General features: G+C 41.0%; 1 pseudogene; it reads left to right on the forward strand.

Moving 5' to 3' along the window:
* The first annotated feature begins 4,809 nt into the window (after nt 1-4,809).
* LOC114695169 lies at nt 4,810-5,407 on the forward strand (annotated as a pseudogene).
* Nucleotides 5,408-22,107: the final 16,700 nt, after the last annotated feature.

A 22,107-nucleotide genomic window follows, 5' to 3' on the forward strand; every position in this document is an offset into this window, starting at 1 on the left:
CCAAAATAATCAAGAATAGGCTGCTGGTAAATACACTTCCAAAAAAGAAGAAGCTAATGCATAAATGCTGAACCCAGAAGAAATTTCTCATCTACAAAAATGTGACATAGCAGTCCCCCCCCTCAGTGTTTCCAGTCACTGCAATGAACAGGTTGGGATTTCTGCTGAGCACAAAGCAATTTCTGTGGCAACTTTCTCCACAGGTCCAGAGAGCAAAACCGAAAGCAGAAAGTGACTTTGTCTAGTATTCACAAGTAGCACAAAGATGTCATTGAATTGTTCCTCTGCACAGAGAGGAAATGTTTAGCTGCATTGTAGCTTTTAGAATAGAGATTTTAATTATGGATTTAGTAGTGGTGCACATTTGCCAGGGTTCCCAGAGCTCCTTGCTTTATTTTTGACATGATAATTCACTATCAGTGCATTCAGCTTCAAATTCCCTAACAGTGGATCAAAATTTTTGAAGATATTGCACCAACAGTCTCCCATGGATCTTTTGAGTATTAAAAATTTCAGGGGTCTTGTGAAAACAGTAGGTTTATTTAGATTTCTAACCCTTAATTATAGGTCTGTAATGCCAGCTACTATTTAACTTGGTAAAATTTAATTAAGAAAGAAAGATTTTTTTTTTTTTTTGGTTTTTTCAAGACAGGGTTTCTCTGTGTAGCTTTGCGCCTTTCCTGGAGCTCACTTGGTAGCCCAGGCTGGCCTCGAACTCACAGAGATCCGCCTGGCTCTGCCTCCCGAGTGCTGGGATTAAAGGCGTGCGCCACCAACGCCCGGCCGAAAGAAAGATTTTTACAAAGAAAGAATTAACATAGTATCAGAAAAGATGCATTGAAACCCCTGATTCTTGTGGAAGTCACTATCCCAGGAGCCCAAAGACATAGTGAATGGCATGGGACAGCCATCCAGTTTTCCTAGATCCTGTAAAATCTGAACTAGAGTACATAAGTAGCTAGGCAGAGGGGAGAAGGGGATGTATTTGATTTAAGCACAGGAGTAGACTTTGTGTAGGTGATATTTTAGAGGTTGCTTGGTCCAATATAAACATTCTTTCCTTCCTTTCCTTGTGACCACCTGTGCAATGGCATTAGATCCTGCCAGCTAAAAGGGGCCACTGATCTCTCCTTTGAATTGACTGATGTTCTTGCTCACCCTGTCTTTTCTAGTCTTGTGGGTGCCTCTGTGGTGGCGCCTCTTAGCTTCCCATGCTTGGTTTATCCTAAGAACTCGTTAATGGGCTTCCCAACTCTTACAGACCTCACCCTCAATGTATCTGGCATACTAGAACACATTAGATAAATGGTCCTGAAACAGCTCTACATGACATCGTCAACCACCACTCTCAGAATGATCTTAACAGCCTGGACTGTCACTTAAGGCTCTCTACTTGCTGGCTATAACTGTAATTTGCCTCTCACCTGTCCCACATCATGGAAAAAGTCTTGCTCTCGCTCGGTGAGGTTCATCTATCTATGTTTTTTTATTAAACATGTCTTGGCCACACCTGACTCAGTGGTTCTCCTCATGTTCAAATGTATTCTCCCTACTATTATAATTATCACCTCTTCTTTGTCATGCTAATTCAATCTTTCTTTGAAGCTGCATTCCACCCTTCCCACTACCCCAAAATCCTCCCCCATCCCCATGCATTCAAGGAAGACTCTAACAATTGAAGTGGTTCTTGTAGCTGTAGACGCCTACAATATTATTTTATTGACTCAACCATATTTATATACAATATATTGTCCTGTTATTAACTTTAATATTTATCTATTTTGTCTATTTTCTCATAGAACAGTAATGAATACCAATGGCATTTATTTGAATTTGACACAGTTTGTAACTGAAGCCTGAATCTAGTAAGTGCTTAATTAAATGCTTCCCAAGCTAATCAAATGGAAAATGAGATTAGATCTCCTAAGGTGGGACCAAATTTGGAGAACTTTTTTTTCCCCGTGCTCATGATTGAGCCAGTAAAAGTTAGTACTTCCTAAATGATGACATCAAGTTTCAGCTTCAATTTAAACCTCAAACACTGAATCTACCCCACACATCCACTGTCTTAGCCACAAACTTAGCCAGAAACAGGAGTAAGGTCTTTAATCCTGAAAGCACAAACTTTCCTTTTTGTTACTATAATTTTCACGTGACTGCCTGGGATGCAAATATCATGTGACTTCCTGAGATGGAAGCAGTGTAATGAAAGCAGTTATTTTCTTTCCACATAGTCGTTTTGGGTCATGTGCATGCCATAGTTTAATTTTCCTTCTCACGGGAAGCTACTTCTATGATATTTATTCATCTGCTCATCCGGGGTTGATGGAATACTTGGTACAGTGCCTCTTGTAAGAGGAGAGATACAGGCAGGGAAAGTAACACAGATATGATTCTTGCCTGTGAAACATGAAATCATCATGAGTGACATCTCATCAGCTAAGCATAATTTGTAACTCACTGTAAACCAAGCTGGCCTCGACTTTACAGAGTCTGCCTGCCTCTGCCTCCTGAGTGCTGGGATTGAAGACATGCGCCACCACCATCCATCCTAATTTAAAATTTAAATATGAAATCTACTTCCATTTGAATTTGACACTGTTCTTATATCTTTTATTGGCAGGAGCCATGCGACATCTTCAGGGGTCAAGGCCTGAGAATGGCGTGACAAGCTCTCCTTGTGGTAAAGCCCTAGAGAGACCCATTTGGCAAAGTCTGTGGACAGTTTGCTGCATAATTCTGGGCAAGACCCCGGGAGCATACATGCTACCTGTTCTCTTTACTTTGGCTACACAGGCCATGTTGCTGGCTGCCTTTTGTTGCACTTTCTCAGTCACAGATAAAATAGCTACTACAAAAGGAAAACTTCTCCCTGATGACTCTCCTCTGAGTAAGTCTGAGGGAATGTTGCTAAAAATATACAGTGGACCTGATTCAGCCCCTAAAGCCGTTGATGTTTTAAGTGTGACTATGAATTCAGGCTTTCTAAGAACAGGATGTTGCCCCTCCAACGCACCCTGTAACTAGCCTGAAAGAGTCAGAGTAGTTCATGAAGCTTAATATTACATATTTGTATAGCTCTTCTGGAGAAAATGACTTTAACCACAAAAGTCTTGGAGAAATGACAATAAATAGATGATATCAGGAATTAATGGGCACAGTCTAGAGACCGGGAATAAAGTTGAACCATAGAGACACACAGTTCTTTCATAGCTGTGCCAATATCCTTAGAAGTTGAGAGAAGAAGGACACAAGAACTAGGAATAAGAAACAGTGCCAACTTTTTTGTTGTTGTTGTTTTTCAAGACAGAGTTTCTTCGTGTAGTTTTGGTGCTTGTCCTGGATTTCACTCTGTAGATGAGGCCGGCCTTGAAGTCACAGAGATCCGCCTGGCTCTGCTTCCCTAGCGCTGGGATTAAAGGCGTGTGCTACCACCGCCCGGCCACAGTGCCAACTATTAAGAGGAAGTTTCCAAGTTATGTTGCTTATAGCATAAAAGGAAAAACCTGGTATATCCCCTGAGGAGATAAAGTAGTACAGAAAATAGAATGAATTGATCCAGCTTCGGCTGGTGAGTCAATTGTGAGAACTCAGCCCCTATCAGATGCAAATATTAACCACTAGAGACAAAACTGTCCCTCACCCTGCACGATGCTGTAACCACAAATGCTGCCAACTTGGCACACTCTCCTACCTGTAGGTGTGCTTAGTTAGAAAACTTCCTTTGGGGCTTGCAACACTATCGCTTCTAACATTAGAGCTATGGATCAAGTAGGTCATGGTTACCGGTGGGAAAGTCGGGCAACGGAAGGGGAAAGAAGCAAAGGCATAAACTGGTCATTATTGTAACCATTTTTAGGGATGTAAGGAACAAATCTGATTGTAAAACTGTTTATGCAAACCATTGAAACTATATAAATTAAAAACAGCCTAGGTTATCCGGGGCCACTTGCTTGAAACAGGTGGTCACAGTTTCTATGTTGCGTCAACTTCACACGTCCATCCCAGGTCTTCAGACCTGTCTGGAAATAGGCTTCCAGCATTTTATAAAGTGTATAATTTTGGTTTATAAAATAGTCATTCTTAATGAACAAAATAAAATAAAGGGTAAAGATTGTTGGATATAATTACATGCACAAACCCTTTTTCTACTGATACAACAAAATGCTCCAAAGCTGAATAACCTATAAAGAAAGGAGGTCATAAATAAGCTCCACTTTTTAAAAAGTACTGACTCTAGTGAGGGTCACCATTGCCAAATCATGGTGAGAGGTACAGGACAGAAAGAAAGCAGATGTGGAAAGAGAGGAAGCCATCGACAGGGGGCAGGGCACTTATAACAGCGTTCTCATGGCAACTAACAGGGACTACAGTAATCCCTTTAAGTGACAGTGCCTCCTGATGGCTAACGACTCCACCAGGTCCTGCCCCTTAGAAGACATGCCACTCTTGCCCTTGTAACACTAGGAAACAATCTTCCAATGTGTCGACCATTGTGGAACACACACAAACGATTGTTCTAGCTGTAGCACTTGCCATGTGATTATACTTTGGGAGGTATAATGTATCCAAAAAGCAAAGTGGAAAACCAAGTAAGTGATAGGCAGAGACTGCAGTGGGTATGTAGTAAAGGCAACAGTCCTCCCAGAACAAGAGTAAGATTATCCTTTTTCTGGTACAGGGATGACCAAACGTTCCTGTGAAGTGAGATGAAAATTGCTTGTTTTAATTTGCTAAGTCAAACAAAGTTGGAGTCTCTTGAAAACTAATCTGATGAAGTTTTCTCTTTTCACTGCTGTGTCCACAGCCATGAGTGTGCTCAGGCTGCAGAAGAGGCTTGCCTGTAGTGTTTGGTGTTGTGGTAAAAAAAGTCTGATTGTACCCCAATGAAACCAGTGAAATCGTCAATGCCAACCATCAGCAGATCCGGAAGCTGTTCAAAGATGGGCTGATCATCGGAAGCCTGTGGCTGTCCATTTTGGGCCTCAGTGCCAGAAAAACACTTTGACTCAACAGAAGGGAAGGCACACATGGGCACAGGGAAGTGGAAGGGTACTGCCAATGCTCGAATGCTTGAGAAGAAGACCCGATGAGAAGGATGTGGATCCTGTGCCAACTTCTCAGTAGATACCATGAATCTAAGGAGTTTGACTGCCATATATATTACAGCCTGTATGCAAAGGTCAAAGGGAATGTCATCAAAGACAAGCAGATTCTCATGGAGCACACCCACAAGCTGAAGGCAGACAAAACCCGCAAGAAGCTCCTGGCTGACCAGGTTGAAGCTTGCAGGTCTGAGACCTAGGAAGCATGAAAGCACTGAAAGGAGTGTCTTCAGGCCAAGGAGGAGCTCATCAACACTGTCCAAGAAGGAGACCAAGATATAAAGCTTCCTTCATGTCTGTGATTAGTGGCCTGGCTGTGGCCTCATGTGGACCAGCCACTAGAATAAAATAAGACTTAAATAGCAAAAAAGAAAGAAAGGAAACCAGTTTGATTCAGGAATTGTGACTTTCTGCCATCTTTAATTCTCTTTCATGATCTGGCTTCTATGAGAATATACCAAACCTTTTCTCTCCATGAAGTTGCTACTTAATATTGGCATGCACCTGTGCTGGAGCTCTCACGCCTGAGTGAGGCCCCCAACGCAGGCATACATTTATAAGCCATGTTGTCCCATCAAGGCAATTGAACCACTTAAAAAGCATTGGAAAGAAAATGACCAGAATATGCATTAGTTTTAAATGCATGAAATCTGTGCTAAACGAATTGTCTTCAGAGTCTATGTGTGCCTGTGTGTAAACCATACAGCCGTCTCCTGGTTTTCAATGACTGTACAGCATTGTAATTATCAGGAGCCATAGAAAGCCCAGTCTTGGTGAATATTTACACAAATGTCTATGTGTAACGGCACCCAGTTGTGAACAAGCATAAACGAACCTTTGGTAAACTATGCATAATGTGGCCGTTCATTTTGGAGCATCATTGCATGCATTATTTATGACTCTCCCCCGCGTGCCATGCTGATATGAAATGCTCCCAGAGTTGACTGTTTACAGGTGAAATCTCTTCCTTGTGTGGTCTTGTAATAGAAAGGATGGACTAAGGCTGAAAGCTGTTACCAAGCAATAATCACCGAGCAGCGTCTATGATGACTTGTGTGGGCACCTCTCCTCATATGCTGGGTATGCACATTCCATACAGGAACTGTTTCTGTCACCGCCGAAGTTCCGCAGTTTACTTTCAGGACAGACTTGCCTTGGAAATGAGTGGCTTATGCCTCTTGGAAACCACAGAGAGCATTTCTAGTCCCACGTGATGTTTGTACCGAGTCCACACTTGAAAGTCTGTCAGAGTTGAGCCAATTCAGTGAAGTGATGCCACCTACAGCTACCAGCTACTGTTGTTTTGCACCTAGGGATTTTTCACAATCACCAGAATCTAATCTTGGGTCTACATTTAACAAGGAAAAAGTCTACAAGACACGAAATCCTGTGGTTGGCATTGCATTTGGTTACTTTCCTGAAATAAGTTCTGTCACATGTGTTTGTGTTTAAGAAGGTACCCCGTGTGTACAGGTTTATTCGTTTTGAAATCAGAACCTGTTGATGCTCATCTTACTGAGGATGGTGTGTGTGTGTGTGTGTGTGTGTGTGTGTGTGTGTGTGTGTGTGCACGAATGGCACTACTTCTTTTAGAAATAACGCTTCTGAAGCAGTTGAATGCATGTCTTTGTCTTTCACACACACAATGTTTCTCTGCCCATTCATCCCATCACAGAAAGCAGAAAAAGTGGAGCTGAAGTAAAGGTGTAGAGGAGACAAGCTGAAGAAAAGACAAGGTAAAATTAGCAGGGGTGACCAGCCATAGAAAACTCAGGAGGAGTTCATCAGAGGGCTTTACATAATTGTGGCTTCAAGAGGATGATTTTACATTCACTGGAAATGGAGACCCTTTCAGCAGGTGCTCAACCTCCTGCATATCAGTGCACGTGTCTCCTAGGGGCCATTCACTGACATTTAAATTATCATTTTACATTTTCCTTTACAATAATTTCTAATTATGGAAATTTGAATAGTGCCCTGTTTCTTCTTCTAAAGCACCACGGTTCACTCAGAGCCTTTTCATGCTTATTTGTGAATACAGAAAACAGCCATATAGCTACCGTCCTCCCAAAGTGGTAAAGATTGCCATGTGGCTCTGTGGCTTGTTGGTCAAAGTGACTGTCCATAAACAAAGTGTCTTGGATTGTTCAGTTCTTATAATTTATGGTATGACAGAAATAATATGCTATCTGTATATAATCTGAATATTTTAGTAGGAACAAAGGTAAAATGTTCTATAAATTGTTCTTTCATTAGAAGACACAGAACAAATAACCTTAAAGTCTTTACAAGGTGCTAGGGAGGTGGTTCAGTACTTAAGAGCACTGGCTGCTCTTCCAGAGGAAGATTCTCAGCACCCCCAAGGCAGTTCACAACCATCTGTAACTCCAGACCCAGGGGACTCGATATCCTTTTATGTCTTCTTCGAGCATTGCACACACAGTACAAAGACAAACACAGTGGACAAACCACTCATAAACATTAAAAACAAGTAAGAAAATCTCTAGAGATTATTTTACCATACTTCCTATCTTTTGAAAATAAGACTGGGGCTTCTAGTTGCTGGTGTGCTGCTTTGCACAGACAATCATGCCTTTTAAAAACAGGTGTTTTTTGAAATAATGTGATAGACAGTTGCATGTACAGAGACATGGATACATGACTTTTGATGCTAGGAGAGATGGAATGCCTCTGAATAAACAGGATGGCAATCGATTTTCTGTTTCAATAAGTTGGTTATGAAGAGGTCATTCATTCTGTGCAGCACATGTCCTAGGTTAATATTTTCAAATTAGAGGTCTTTCCTTTCCACTTATTCATTTCTTATTTTAACTTTCCTTGCCCTCATTGTATAAGAAAAATCTTCAGTGACGCTCAGCTTCGCACTGCCTACAGTGTGAGTGCAGGAAAAAATTACACACTTCAGATGGATTAGAATGTTTCACCACACATTGGTCTGGGATAAAAAAAAAAAAAACCTGCTAGGAGCAGACAGCTCTAATTAGAACGTGCTCCCGTGGCAAGGAATTTGATTAGAAACGAGAAAGTTATAAATTCTTTATGGGAAAAAATTGTCTGATGAAATTAAAAATTACCTGTATTTCATGGGTATTCTTTCTGCTTCTAATCCCACAATGTCCTGGTACTAAGCTGTGTGATACAAAGGTATATTATCTGGCATAAAAAATTAAATTGGTTAACAGAAAATGTATTCAAAATGTATTAGATTAAGAATATTCGATTTAAAAAGACAATCATTAAATAAACTATGTAGAATCAGCCATTCCCTCTACAATTGGTTTGTATTATTACATCATATCACACTTAGAACAGTGGCCCTCTTTGTATTTTTTTATTTACTATTATTGTGTGTGCATATTTTCACACATGTATGCAACAGCATATATGTGAAGGACAGACAACAACTTTGTGGAGTCACTCCTCTTCCTCTCCCTTTACATGAGTTACAAAGAATCAAGCCCAAGTTTCCAGGACTTCATATCCAGTGCATTTACCTTCTGAACTATCTCACCACCCCGGACTACCTCTCTCATGAACTTCTTTCTTAGAATTATGAGACAGGAAACGTAAGTCAAAGCCACAATAAGGTCTGACGTCATATCAGTGAGCCTGGCTACTCCCATAAGAACCCCAAGATAGCAACTGTTAGAAAGAGTAAAAGATAATACATAGCCGCAATGACATTTTATTCAGCCATGAAGAAGAACAAAATTATGTGCTTTGCAGGAAAATGGGTGGAACTAGAAAATATTACACTGAACGCACTAACCCAGGTTCAGAAAGACAAATACCACATGTGCTTATATAGGGTGCTTAGCTACCCCGTTTTATATGTGTATTTTAATGTGGAAGTGTATGTGGATTCCAAGAATCCATAAAAGGAGCCAACGAGAAGGTTAAAAAAAAGACACTTTAAGGGTGAAGAGTTGGGGATAATAGAACATATGACATAAAAGTAGAAGCAGTGCCGGGCATCGGTGGTGCACACCTTTAATTCCAGCATTTGGAAAGTAGAGCCAGGCACATCTCTGTGAGGTCGAGGCCAGCCTGGTCTACAGAGTGAGTTCCAGGACAGACTTCAAAGCTATATAGAGAAACCCTGTATCGAAAAACCAAAAAACAAACAAACAAAAAAAGAAGCAGTGATATTTGGAGCAGAAGGGTTAAGTAGTTGGGGACAAGGAGTTGGAGAAGAGAAGCAAGCCGGGGAGTGTCAACCTCAGCTAAATACATATGAAAAGGCTATAGGGAAACCTGCTATGTTGTATGCTAATTAAATATAAAACAAGAGGAATAAAGTTACATGAATAACAAAAGTACGAGGAAAAATGAACCCTTGCATACTTACTTGTATGAGAGTATAAATTATTATACCACTAGAGAAAACAGTATGGAGGGTCTAAAAAATTTACAACTAGAACTACTACCTAGTGGGTTTAAGGGAGCACACAAATAGTATCTGAAATCATGGTCTTGAAGACATACATGCACCCCCATTCATTGCAGCATTAGGTCCAGCAACAAACGACCAAATTGTCCACGACAGATGGATGGATAAGGAAAATGTGGATGAACACACCGAATATTCTCCAGTCTTTATAACATGAATGGATTTGGAGGACATTATCCTAATTAAAATAATCCAGACACAGAAAAGGAAGATATAATCTAATTGCTATCAGGAATCTAATACAAACTGATTCAAGTGGAGAGCACAATATTGGTTACCAGGGCCTGCCTGGGAGAGGGGACAGAAGAGAGATACTGCCAAAGGGTATAGGGTTTGATATACAAAATATTAAGTTCTCAAGACTTGCATAGCATAGTACACACAGATAAGAAAATTGCACAGGTCAGGCACACGCCTTTAATCCCAGCACTGGGAGGCAGAGGTAGGTGGATCTCTGTAAATTCAAGGTCAGCCTGGTCTACAGAGCAAGTTCCAGGGCAGCCAGGGCTACACAAAGAAACCCTGTCTTGAAAATAAAATTGTACAGTGTGATTAAAATTATTTGAAGGCAGACCTTATGCTAATATTCTTGTTGCATAAACATTCATGCCCACAGAGGGAAATTTTTGGAGATCATGATTAACTTTACAGTATTGTTTATGGTGGTGGTGGTTTCTGGTCTATAGTTTCCTTCACACTCATCAAGATGTTTTCACACAAAATATATACAGCTTTTATTGCCTTTCAATCATACTTCAATAGAAAGCTGAAAATAAATCATGTGGTTGGAAACAGCTTGTCACAGTAAGAGTAATAGAGAAAATCAGAATGAAGTGATAAGTGCAAACACCCATATAAAAAGGAATTTAGAGTTTGGGGAAGGCCCCAGAATTTCTACGTTACAGTTTCCCCTGCAATTAAGGATCACACAAGGGAGAAATATTTATATTACTTAAGTGGATGCCATGACTTTAAAAGCAGATTAGGACATCCTTAAGAACACTTGTAAGCTGGGTGGTGGGGGTGTATGCCTTTAATCCCAGCACTTGGGAGGCAGAGTCAGGCAGATCTCTGTGAGTGCAAGGCCAACCTGGTCTACAAATGAGCCCCAGGACAGCCAGAGCTATGACACAGAGAAATCCTCTCTTGAAAAACCAGAACTACAACAACAACAACAACAGTAATAATAACAAAACCCACTTGTGCTTTGTGAACTTGGACAAAACGACAACGAACATCAACAATACTGATGACCACAAGAACAGCAGCAGCAGCAGCAAAGCTATGCAACTAAAACTCATGGCTTCTTTTGGAATTGGAGGACCATATTTGTTATTCATTGAGGGCTATAGTACATTTGACACCTTTTAGAAAGGTCTATAAATAATGAATTTTTTTTTTCCGAGACAGGGTTTCTCTGTGTAGTTTTGCACCTTTGCTGGAACTCACTTTGTAGACCAGGCTGGCCTCAAACTCACAGAGATCCGCCCGCCTCTGCCTCCCGAGTGCTGGGATTAAAGGCGTGCACCACCACTGCCCGGCTCAAATAATGAATCATATACGTAGGATATTATATAATACACTTTAAGAACATCATCTGTTGAATCTATGCTAACATTGAAGTATTAGCTAAAATAGTAAACTACTTTGTTGCCCATGCATCCATGAATGGGCAAGGGAAAATGTGATTTGGCACCAGCCATGTCCGGCCCAGAAGTCAGTGTTCCACACGACTCCTCTCACCTTCCTCCAGCTTTTTTACCTTCTTGCTGTTCCTTCTTCTGTAATGTTTGCTGAGCTGGGGAGGGGTATTAGACATCTGACTTATGGCTGAGCATTCAACGTCATTTATTCTCTTTACTTTGGCCAGTCACACATCTCTGTAATCACCTCTGACCACCACAAAAAGAAACTTCTCTGATCAAGGTAGACATCGGTATGATATGAGAATAAACAGTTATATAGAAGGCAATCTGGTGGGCAGATTTGCCTTCACCAACATGTTGGTCACATGGAGACATGATTGTTCCATGAAGTGCATGTTGGTATGCACTCTTGGCATCTAGCAGCCGAGGCCAAGCTTAATGCTCAACGTCCTTCAGTGTACAGGGCAATCACAAACAGCAAATGATTATCCATCCCATAATGTTCACAGTCCAGAAGTGAAAAAAAAAAGAAACTCTATTGTAGGGAGGAACATCAAAGCATCACACTCTTATCTCTTTGTACACAGTCTGTGTTCCAAGGAGAGCATTTTAGCGTTTGTTCCAAGTAGCGTTTCTCAAGCAGCTGCCTCTGCAGTGGGATTGGCAAGCAGGGTATTTATTGGGGGACAATTTTGGGAAAGTGAAAGAAGTAAGAGTGGGTATAAATTCAGTGGTGACCAAATTCCAAACTCTTGAATGGGCTAAGCTCTTAGCTTTGCCCATCAAGGAGAACATTTGTGCTTTATGTCCACATTGGTTGTTGAGTCATTGGATGTGAACTATCCCAGAAGGAAGCATGACTTAGAGAAGGGTGTGTTCTCCAGCTGACATGACCCCCAGGGAAGGGGCTGACAGCTGAGCATCATTCTCCAGTGACACTCGGGGCTGCTGAGGAAATAATTCCTTCCTGAGATAGGAATTTCCCTGCCACATTGTAGTGCCACAGAGATTTCCTGGAGACCAGTGCAGCTTAGTCTGAACCTATCCTGCTTAAGGAGAGCTCAGCCATTGTTGGATAGCTATGACACTGATTCCAAGGTTCAGTTTTATAGTACTAAAGGCATTCAAGTATTTCAAATGAATTATGTCTTTGTGTCTTTTTTTAATGTCTTGAGACAGAATTTTGAATTCATGATTATTCTTTGGCTTCAGCCTTTTAAATTGTGGGATTGATTATAAGCATGTGCCATCATGCTGAACCATTCTACTTCTAATTAATGAATTCACACAAAAATACAATACTTAGAGAAAGGATATAGACACATTACTATTAAACTTATCAATAAAAACAAACTAGGAAGATACAAGACAAAGTAAGCTAAATTATTGTGCCAGCTAGTTTTATGTCAACTTGACACAAGCTAGAGTCATTTCAGAAGAGGGACTCCTCAACTATGGAAATGCTCCCATAAGACTGGCCTGTGGTCAAGCTGGTGGGCACTTTCTTGATTGATGATTGATTGTGGGAGGGCCTACCTCACTGTGAGGTTTTTGACATCTGGTTTAGTGGTCCACAGTGCAATGAGAAAGCTGTTTGAGTAAGCCATGAGGAACAAGTCAGTAAGCAGTGTTCCTTCATGGCCTCTGTTCAGTTTCTGCCTGAGATACCAGCCCTTCAGTCTTGGAGTGTGACCTGAGAATTGTAAGTGGAACTCCTTAGTTCTTGCTTGTGGTCTTGGTGTTGTATCATAGGCTTTAGAAACTCCAACTAAGACAACTGTTATCTATGATATAGTAAGCTGTGGTAGATACTTAAAAATGAGCTTTTCAGTTTATTTCTTATATGATCAATAAATTCTAACACCACCACATTCAAACTTAAATCCTTTATTATATCACACTATGGTCAATGATACCATTTTCGCCTCATTAGAATAGATGCCATCTACTCACAATAGAACTTTCAACATTAATATATAACTCACATAGATGTAACAAAACATATACACACTAAATATGACTTATTAAATGAAATGTAAAAAAGACATTGTTTGGTGGAGGGACATTTACAGGTCAATAGCACCTGAAAGGACTACATAAAATATAATGGCCAGGATACCCCTAGAGCAGTTTGTACTGTCTCTGGGGTTTTGAGAGAAGACACTGTGCTTTGGATTAGGGCAATTAGGAAGAGTTCCAAGAAGGAAGTATCAATCAAACTAGGTCTTAAATCTACATGGGATTTTGACATGGAAGAAACGGATGAGATAGGAGGTCCTCAAGCAGAAGAAAGAACAAAACCATTGTTTAAATCAAGGCTTTGATATTTTTAGTGCTGGAAATTGAAACCAGGGTCCATCGCTCCCTAGGCAGCACCCTGCCACTAAGCTACTTTTCTAGCCCACTGTGCTGGGTGTTTAGAAGAATGTTCAACTTGCCATAGAACTGCTGTTTCTCCCCTTAGTCTACTGGAAAACTAACACCTGCAGAGCAAGAAACTGAAACTTCCAATATCAACTATAGAAAAGATTTCTTTTGATTTAAAACCTGTTTTTTTCCCCATCATTATACGTTTGTGTTTCAACAAGCAGGTATTTGAATTTTCATAGATCTTTATGATCACTACAATTACACAGAGAACATCAACTAGGTAGGGATTTATGAGGCATACAGTTTTTCATTGTTGTTGTTGGAAATTAGACCTGTCTCACAACCCAGGCTTAGATGTTGCCAGGACAAATCAGAAGTGTATACAGCAGGGGAACTGGGTAGGACCTCCACTATCAGGAGAATGGCAGAGGCTGCAATGTGTTGATACAATAGGAGACTGATCACCCAGAAAAACAGTCCAAGAAGAGGAATGCCAAGTTCTCTCTAGGTCAGAAAAGAAGACATGAATCTACAGATATGGTAGAAGCCCCATATATTTACCAATTATAAATTCTAGAATGTTCTTCTAAGTAATTATTGGGAAGAGAATCAGCAATTTGGATTCGTGTTCCAAAGGAGCAGTGTGTTCATTCAGGAGTCCAAACTAAAAGCTTGTGTAAGAAGGATGAAGGAGGGATGTCTGGAAAGCAGGAAACCAACTTTATACATATATCATATACATATATCAGGATAAGGCTGGCCATAGAGGTCATCATGTTAAATGAAATATGCCAGACTCAGAACAATCAATACGACATTGTTTTCTCTTGTATGCACAAGCTACGTTGTGTCTCATGTGACAATGAAGTAGAAAGGGACAAGGTCTAAAAGAAGGGAGAAGGAAAGTCCAAGACTATGTGTGATGAAAGCAGGAGAGGCTACTTGGAAGGACGAAAGGACCAGCCAGAGTTGGGGACAGGAGAGGTGTTGGTGGAGATAACAGCAAAGCACAATAACACATATGTATAAATATGCCATAACTAATTCTGTTATTTGTATAACAGAGAGTTATAACTAGAAAGTTAATTAAAAAAGAGAAATAGTATGATTTTCTTTCTTTCTTTTTTTCATGAGACAGGGTTTCTCAGTGTATCTTTATGCCTTTCCTGGAACTCACTCTGTAGCCCAGGCTGGCCTCGAACTCATAGAGATCCGCCTGGCTTTGCCTCCCAAGTGCTGGGATTAAAGGTGTTCACCACCACCGCCTGGCTTCTTCCTTCCTTCTTTTCTTCTTTCCTTCTTTCCTTCTTTCCTTCTTTCCTTCCTTCCTTCTTTCCTTCCTTCCTTCCTTCCTTCCTTCCTTCCTTCCTTCCTTCCTTCTTTCCTTCCTTCCTTCCTCTCTTTTTAAAGAACGAGACTGATTGGTGCTTCTATGACAAATACACTTGGAAAACAGAAAAAAAGGCTTATCATCAAAATGAAGTTTCAAGAATCTGATTTTAGGTTGACTGATGACTGACACAGGGCCACAGTTCCTTGACCTGAAGCAACAGTGTGCCCAGCAAGCACTGAGGATTCCCTTCCTGGTATTCCTAGCTCTGGTGACCCCCTCCCAGTGAGTTGGTGCTAATGTAAAATTGCTTCTAATATACACAGTACATGAACATGGAGGTGTAGCATGAATCTTAGAAGGTCTTATTAATAAAAAACAAACCTGGAGCAAGGTATTAGGGTGAACACTGGAAGATCAGAGAAGCAGAACAAGCCATAACCTCCTCACCTCGCCAGTTCCTCAGCTGATCCTGTTTCCTCAGACTGGAAGCTTCTGAGTCCTCATCCAGAATGAACTGCTACTCAAAAGCCTCAAAGTTTAACCAGCAAAAAGCTTGTAGTTTCTGGTCTTCACACCTTATATACCTTTCTGCTTTTTGCCCTCACTTCCTGGGATTAAAGGCTCACTTTCTGGGATTAAAGGTGTGCATCACCATGCCTGGCTGTTTCCAATGTGGCCTTGAACTCACAGAGATCCAGAGGGATCTCTGCCTCTGAAATGCTAGGATTAAAGGCATGTGCTACCACTGCCTATCCTCTATGTTTAATATTGTGTCTGTTCTGTTCTCTGACCCCACATAAGTTTATTAGCATGCACAATATTTCAGGGAACACAATACCACTACATGGGGGACTGCCCCTCGAATGGTCATGCTCTAAGAGACTTTAGCTTCTCCCTTGCTGTTCTTCCCGCCAGCACGGACTTAGGGTCTTCTGTGGTGATAGACTGTGTACCCTAATAAAATGTGCCTGAAGATCAGAGGACAGAACAAGCCACTAGATTAAACTTAGATGCTAGACAGTGGTGGCACACACCTTTAATCCTAGCACTCCAGATAGATCTCTGTGAGTTCAAAGCCACCCTGGACTACATGAGATTCAGTCTAAGAGAGAAACAGAGCCAGGCAGTGGTGGCACACACCTTTAATCCCAATACTTGGGAATCACACATGCCTTTAATCCCAGCACTAGGAAGGAAGTAATACGGCTGGGCAGAGAAAAATATATAAGGTGTGAGAAGACAGAAACTAAGCTCTCCTTCAGCTGATGCTGTTTTGGCTGAAGCTTCTTTCAGCTGAAGCCCGTTTCGGCTAGAGGACTTTGTGGCTGAGGACTCAGAGGCATTCAGTCAGAGGATTCATGCAGTTGGTAAGGTGAAAAGTGGCTGTGGCTTGTTCCTTTGTCTTTCTGATCTTTCAGTATTTACCCCAATATCTGGCTCTGGGTTTTTTTTTTATTAAAACCAATTAGGATTCCTTCAACAGTCTTCGCTCTGCCACCCGAGAAGGAGCTAAGGCAACCCAGACCACAAGCCCTTGACAAGTCAGTGCTTCCCCTCTCGAGCACGTCATGGGACCTCCACCCTGGTTGACAATCTGCTTACAGCCTGTCCAGAGATGACTGAAGCGGAGGGCACAGCTGAGTGCTGCCCAGGTTCTTGGCCCTAAGATATGGAGACAATAAAATCTGTGCTATGTTAAGGGTTGGCTGTAGTGATTTGTCTCACAGCAGCAGATAACTAACATGAGCTTTGATTCTCCATGGAGCCTCAATGAATATTGGTTTGATTGAACTCCGAGGCCAAAGTTGGACAAACAAAGTTACTGGAGGAGGAAGGAGTTAAGTACCTCTCTAAAGGAGAGTTACAGTCCGAAGTGGGAGGAGGGTGTGAACTAGAACTAGTTACACATTCTCTCTCTCTCTCTCTCTCTCTCTCTCTCTCTCTCTCTCTCTCTCTCTCTCTCTTTCTCTCTCTCTTTCTGTTTCTTCCTTCTGACTCTGCTGTAAGCCCCCCACTTTGTTGTACATGCTTTCTGATTGCAAGGTATAAATCAATTAGTGGGTAATAGAGAGCAAACTTGCTTTCTTTTAAAGCAAATATTAGGTTCGGTTTCACTGCTATTACTTGTATGTAGAATTCCGTGTTAAATCTAATCATGTGGAATTCAATTGTAATGGCTAGAACAAGAAGAGTGTTTCATAGTGATGATCAGAGACAAGCCATTCTTGGTGAATTTAAAAATAAACTTCAGGGGCCCTGCTTGAAAGTCTTCATTTTCATTTGATTGTTCCAATTTTCTTTCTCATCTTTTCATCTTTAACAGAATCAGCGATTCCCTCCACCCCCCATGCAGATACATAGAAAGGCAAAGTGAAGCCCTGATCCCCATGGATTTCATACTCGAATAGCGTGTTGGGGAAAACTGGGAAGCAAATTCGCTTTCACCATAAAGAGATAGTCTATTTTAGGGAGTGAATAGAAATGAGGCTGTTAAGTATGACTGTGAGGGCTGTGTTCTAAATTACATTCTCCTTCTTCCACTGACTCATTTTGCAACCTCGATAAACTTAGTATTGATGTGTGAATTTTCCAGTGTTTTGGGAAATAAAATAACACATGAACAGACAAACCTTAGGCAAAAAAAAAGAAAAGAAAAAAGAAAAAAATATCAACATCAGTGTAGTGTGTTATATTGGAATGCCTATTTGAAAAAGCCAGACCATAATATCTATTTAAAACACCAGCACCACCAATGGTGTGTGTGTGTGTGTGTGTGTGTGTGTGTGTGTGTGTGTGTGTGCTATATTGGTTTCTCACAATAGAACTTTATGTTTTTCTATACTTACAACTATTTTTCAGTGTTCAGGATGAAAAGCTCACTTCTTTCACTTGAAACTTAGCTATAATCCTAGCATGAGGGAGGCTGAGGGCAGTGGGTCATCGTAGATAGGTTGAAGGCCTGCCTGGGCTACAGAGTGAGACGTCTTAAAAAAACAAAGCAAAGAAAGGATACTTTATTTTTTTTTTTTTTTTTTTTTTTTTTGGTTTTTTTTTGGTTTTTCGAGACAGGGTTTCTCTGTGTAGCTTTGCGCCTTTCCTGGAACTCACTTGGTAGCCCAGGCTGGCCTCGAACTCACAGAGATCCGCCTGCCTCTGCCTCCCGAGTGCTGGGATTAAAGGCGTGCGCCACCACCGCCCGGCTAGAAAGGATACTTTAAAAACAACAGCAACAGACAGAATTCAGTCATAAGAGTAGGGAATATTTTTGTAAAATAAGTGCTCAAATTTTGTAATACAGACTGGTGAATATTTATATACACCAGATATTAGATTTTTCTGAGTTGTCCACCTTTGGCTAGGCATGCTGGTGCATGCTTTAATCTCTGTACTCAGAGGGCAGAGGCAGGTGGCTCTCTGTGAGTTAGTTCATAGTAGCTTGGTCTACATAGTGAGTTTAGGCCACCCAGGGCTACATAGTGAGACACATCTCAAAAGAAATTATCCATTTTTGTCAGCATTTTTTGTTTTAAAGTAAGTGCCCTAAATATTTGTTATTTTGGGAGTTAATTCTTATGCCTTCCACCTTATTTTCACTTATTTTTATCCTCTGATAGTCTAACACATGCATACCATCAATTTCAGTAATCATTAACTCATTAACTACCTGTTTCTGTCCCTCATCTTCTCTCCATCTTTTTATAAAACCCTTTTCCTCCAACCAGTTGGCTTCCTACTTTTTAGTCTCCCTTTCTTTCTCTCTGTTTGTGTATGTTTCCCACTGACATTGACTTTATTTATTTATTTCCATTTATTTATTTTTATTTTATTTTATTTTTTTTTTTTGAATGACAGAGTTTCTCTGTGTGTAACCCTGGCTGGCCATGGAACTTGCTCTTCTATAAACAGTTCTTTGCACCACCAGCTCCAGAAAAATAACATGGAGACTTTTTATTAATTCTGAAAGCTTGGCCTTAGTTTAGGCTTGTTCCTACCTAGCTCTTACAGCTTAAATTAACCCATTTATATTAATCTATGTTCTGCCACAGGGCTCTTACCTCTCATCCTGTACAGTATGTCTGATTTGCTACATTTCTGGCTGGCTAATCCCATGCCTCTCAGATTCTTCTCAGAATTCCCGTCTCTGCCTGAAAGTCCCACCTATCCTCTCCTGTTTATAGATAGAACATGGTAGGACGTAGGTTAATATAAATGGGTGAGTTTAAGTTTAAAGAGCTAGTTGGGAACCAGCTTAAGCTAAGACCAAGCTTTTATAGTTAATAAAAAGTCTGTGTCGTTATTCGGGAGCTGGAGGTACAAAGAAAGACAAGTTTACATTTGGTGCCCCATGTGGGTCATGAAAATGTTTTTCTGCTGGCACAGTGGCCGCACCTGAATCTGCTGCTGTTTCAGCTAGTAATTGCAACTCCCCAGTTACTGGCGTTCTTCTGAGGCAGCAGCCAAGCAAGTCTTTGATGTCCTGCCAGACTAGCCTCCCGCCACTGCCACCAAATGCCACTGCCATTAAATCTCTATTGTCCTAGTTACCAATAAGACTCGGGAGTCAGAAGCTGGGGTGAAAACCTGCTCGCTCAGAGAGGTTGAGGAGCAACAAGCTGAACTTCCTTCTTCACCAGCGTCTCAGAAAGAGAGCATTCCTCTGTTCCTCTAAACCAAAAAAGACCGCCACACTCAAAGTCCCTCCCTACTACTTCCTGTGCATCTCTGTGTCCATCTTTCAGACTCGCTCTGACTCTCTATGATTACTTCCTGTGAACTAGATGCTGGCTCTGCCTCCTGATCCAAGGTTGATTTTATTTAATGAGCACAGATGCAAACTCAGGGTTCACAGTGTGATCGAATATCCCACAACCTCCCCCCCCTCCCCTGCTCTTCCTCCCTCCCTACACCCTCCTCCCCATTCTCTCCCTTTCTCTTCCCTTTTTCCCCCACTTCTTTTTGTTTTACCAGACAGTGTTTTTCCATGTAGCCCTGACTGTCTGAGAAACTGGCTTTTTAGACCAGGATGGACTTGAGCTGCCTGCCTCTGCTTCCTGAGCGCTGGGATTAAAGGTGTGTGCCACCACGTCTGGCTCTGACTTAAGTAGAATTGCTTGCATGGCTACAGGCAGGAGGTTAGTTACTGGAGCGTGGGAGACTTACCAGCGGCTGCACCACTAAAGAAAAGGACGCCCTACTTCGCAGCAACCTTGTTAATTGCCAACAGTCCCTCAAGGAGCAGAGGGGCCTCATGGTCCCCTCCCCTATCCAAGATGAGCTGTTAAGAGGCCGAGTCTTGTGCTGTCCACTGCTGCAGTGAGTGTTAGTTTCTGCTGTCATATATTGTGCTTTTGTTGAAAGCAAGCATGCATAGTTTGCAGTGTCGGGATACTTTTTTGACATGATGTTGGAAGAGGAAAAGAAAATGACACTGGAAAGCCTGAATTAAAACTAGCCGCTAAATCAAATCAGAAGTCATTTTTTTTTTTCACAGAAAATAAAAGGCCTTTTTTTTTTCTTCTGCAGCAAACTAACTCTGATAAGAAATCTATAGTGACAAATAACTGCTTTTCAAAGCACAATGAAGTAGGCATGCAGTGTTTCTGGAAGGTGCTTAGAAGCCACGGTAATGAAAATGCTCTCAAGATTGAGTCTCTACTAAAGACTCTAAATGGACAGGTCCTGGGAAAAGCTCTCTCAGATGACCAGGAAAACAGTTAATACATTTCAGTGTTGGGAGTCTAAAAAGCAGATGAAATAGTTATAATAATTACCAAGGAACCCTGGAAACAGTATTGATTATTATTGTGAAATAATTTATTTTAAAAGCACTTAGTAATGTTTTGGAGGATATTTTTTTCCATAGAATAAATCGTATGTATCTTATCAAATTCATATTCACTTATTACATATGTGAAAAATTGTAAAATAAGATAATATGTTACATATGTTCTGACATATAGGCTGCTTCTTGTCAGCAGTATTTATGTTTCTTCACGTTGCCACCAGCAGTGAATTAAGAGATGCTACTCTGCACATATACAAGTATACATACACACATTGTATGCAGCATACATCATCTTGAGCCATATAGTAAATCATCCTGTAGATTCAACTTTACCTTTACATTTTCTAATTTCATTTACTTTTTTTAGTGTGCATGTGTACAGGTGTGTGCATGTCACACAGCACATGTGTCCGTTAAAGAACATCCTTAAGCATAGATCCTCTTCTACTTTGTTTGATGCAAGATCTATTGTTGTTTGCCACTGTGTACTCTGTACCAGATAGCCTCAGCACTTTGGGGGTATTCTCTTATCTCTACCTTCCGTCTAACTATAGGAATGCTGGGATTACAGACGTGCACTACTTTATCTGGCCTTTTGTGGGTTCTGGGAACCCTAATTCAGGTCATCATGCTTGTGTATCAAGAACATAACACATTGGGCATCTCCCCACTGTATGAAAGCTTCTAGCATACCATTGCATTATCCCTTATGTCTCCACTACTGGTCTTCCTGAAAGTTGAGACAAAGCAGCTACCATTTTGTCCATGTCTGTTCATCCAATTTTCTTTTTTCTTTTTTTTTGGTTTTTTGAGACAGGGTTTCTCTGTGTAGCTTTGGAGCCTGTTCTGGAACTTGCTCTGTAGCCCAGGCTAGCCTCGAACTCACAGAGATCCACCTGCCTCTGCCTCCCGAGTGCTGGGATTAAAGGCGTGCACCACCACCTGGTGTGCTCATCCAATTTTTAAATGTTACATTAAGAAGATATTTTACATGAGATCTACTTTTACAAATAAGCACTGAAATTAGGTGGTATGATAAAGAGCTGGCTTCTCTCCAAAGAGAAAAACATCAGGATTGCTAGCAAAAGAAGAAACAGTTTTTCTGTTCTTGGATGATTTTTCCACTGGAAAATAGAACACATGGTAATGTAATTAAGGATGTAAAGACACCAATATATTTTATAATCCTGCAATAAAATATGGACCCAGGGCATCCATATGCACTAGCTCAAATAGAAATCTTGCGTTATTTGAAATATTGGAGGAGAGGGTTAACTAGATGGTTCATCAGTTTAAGATGCTCACTGCCAAACTTCATCACCTACATTCCATCTAGGACCCACATGGTGGAAAGAAATATCTTTGGCGAATTGTTCATGGGCCTCTATTTTCTGTGG

This window comes from Peromyscus leucopus, chromosome 17, assembly GCF_004664715.2.
Source record: "Peromyscus leucopus breed LL Stock chromosome 17, UCI_PerLeu_2.1, whole genome shotgun sequence".
NCBI classification, from domain to species: domain Eukaryota; kingdom Metazoa; phylum Chordata; class Mammalia; order Rodentia; family Cricetidae; genus Peromyscus; species Peromyscus leucopus.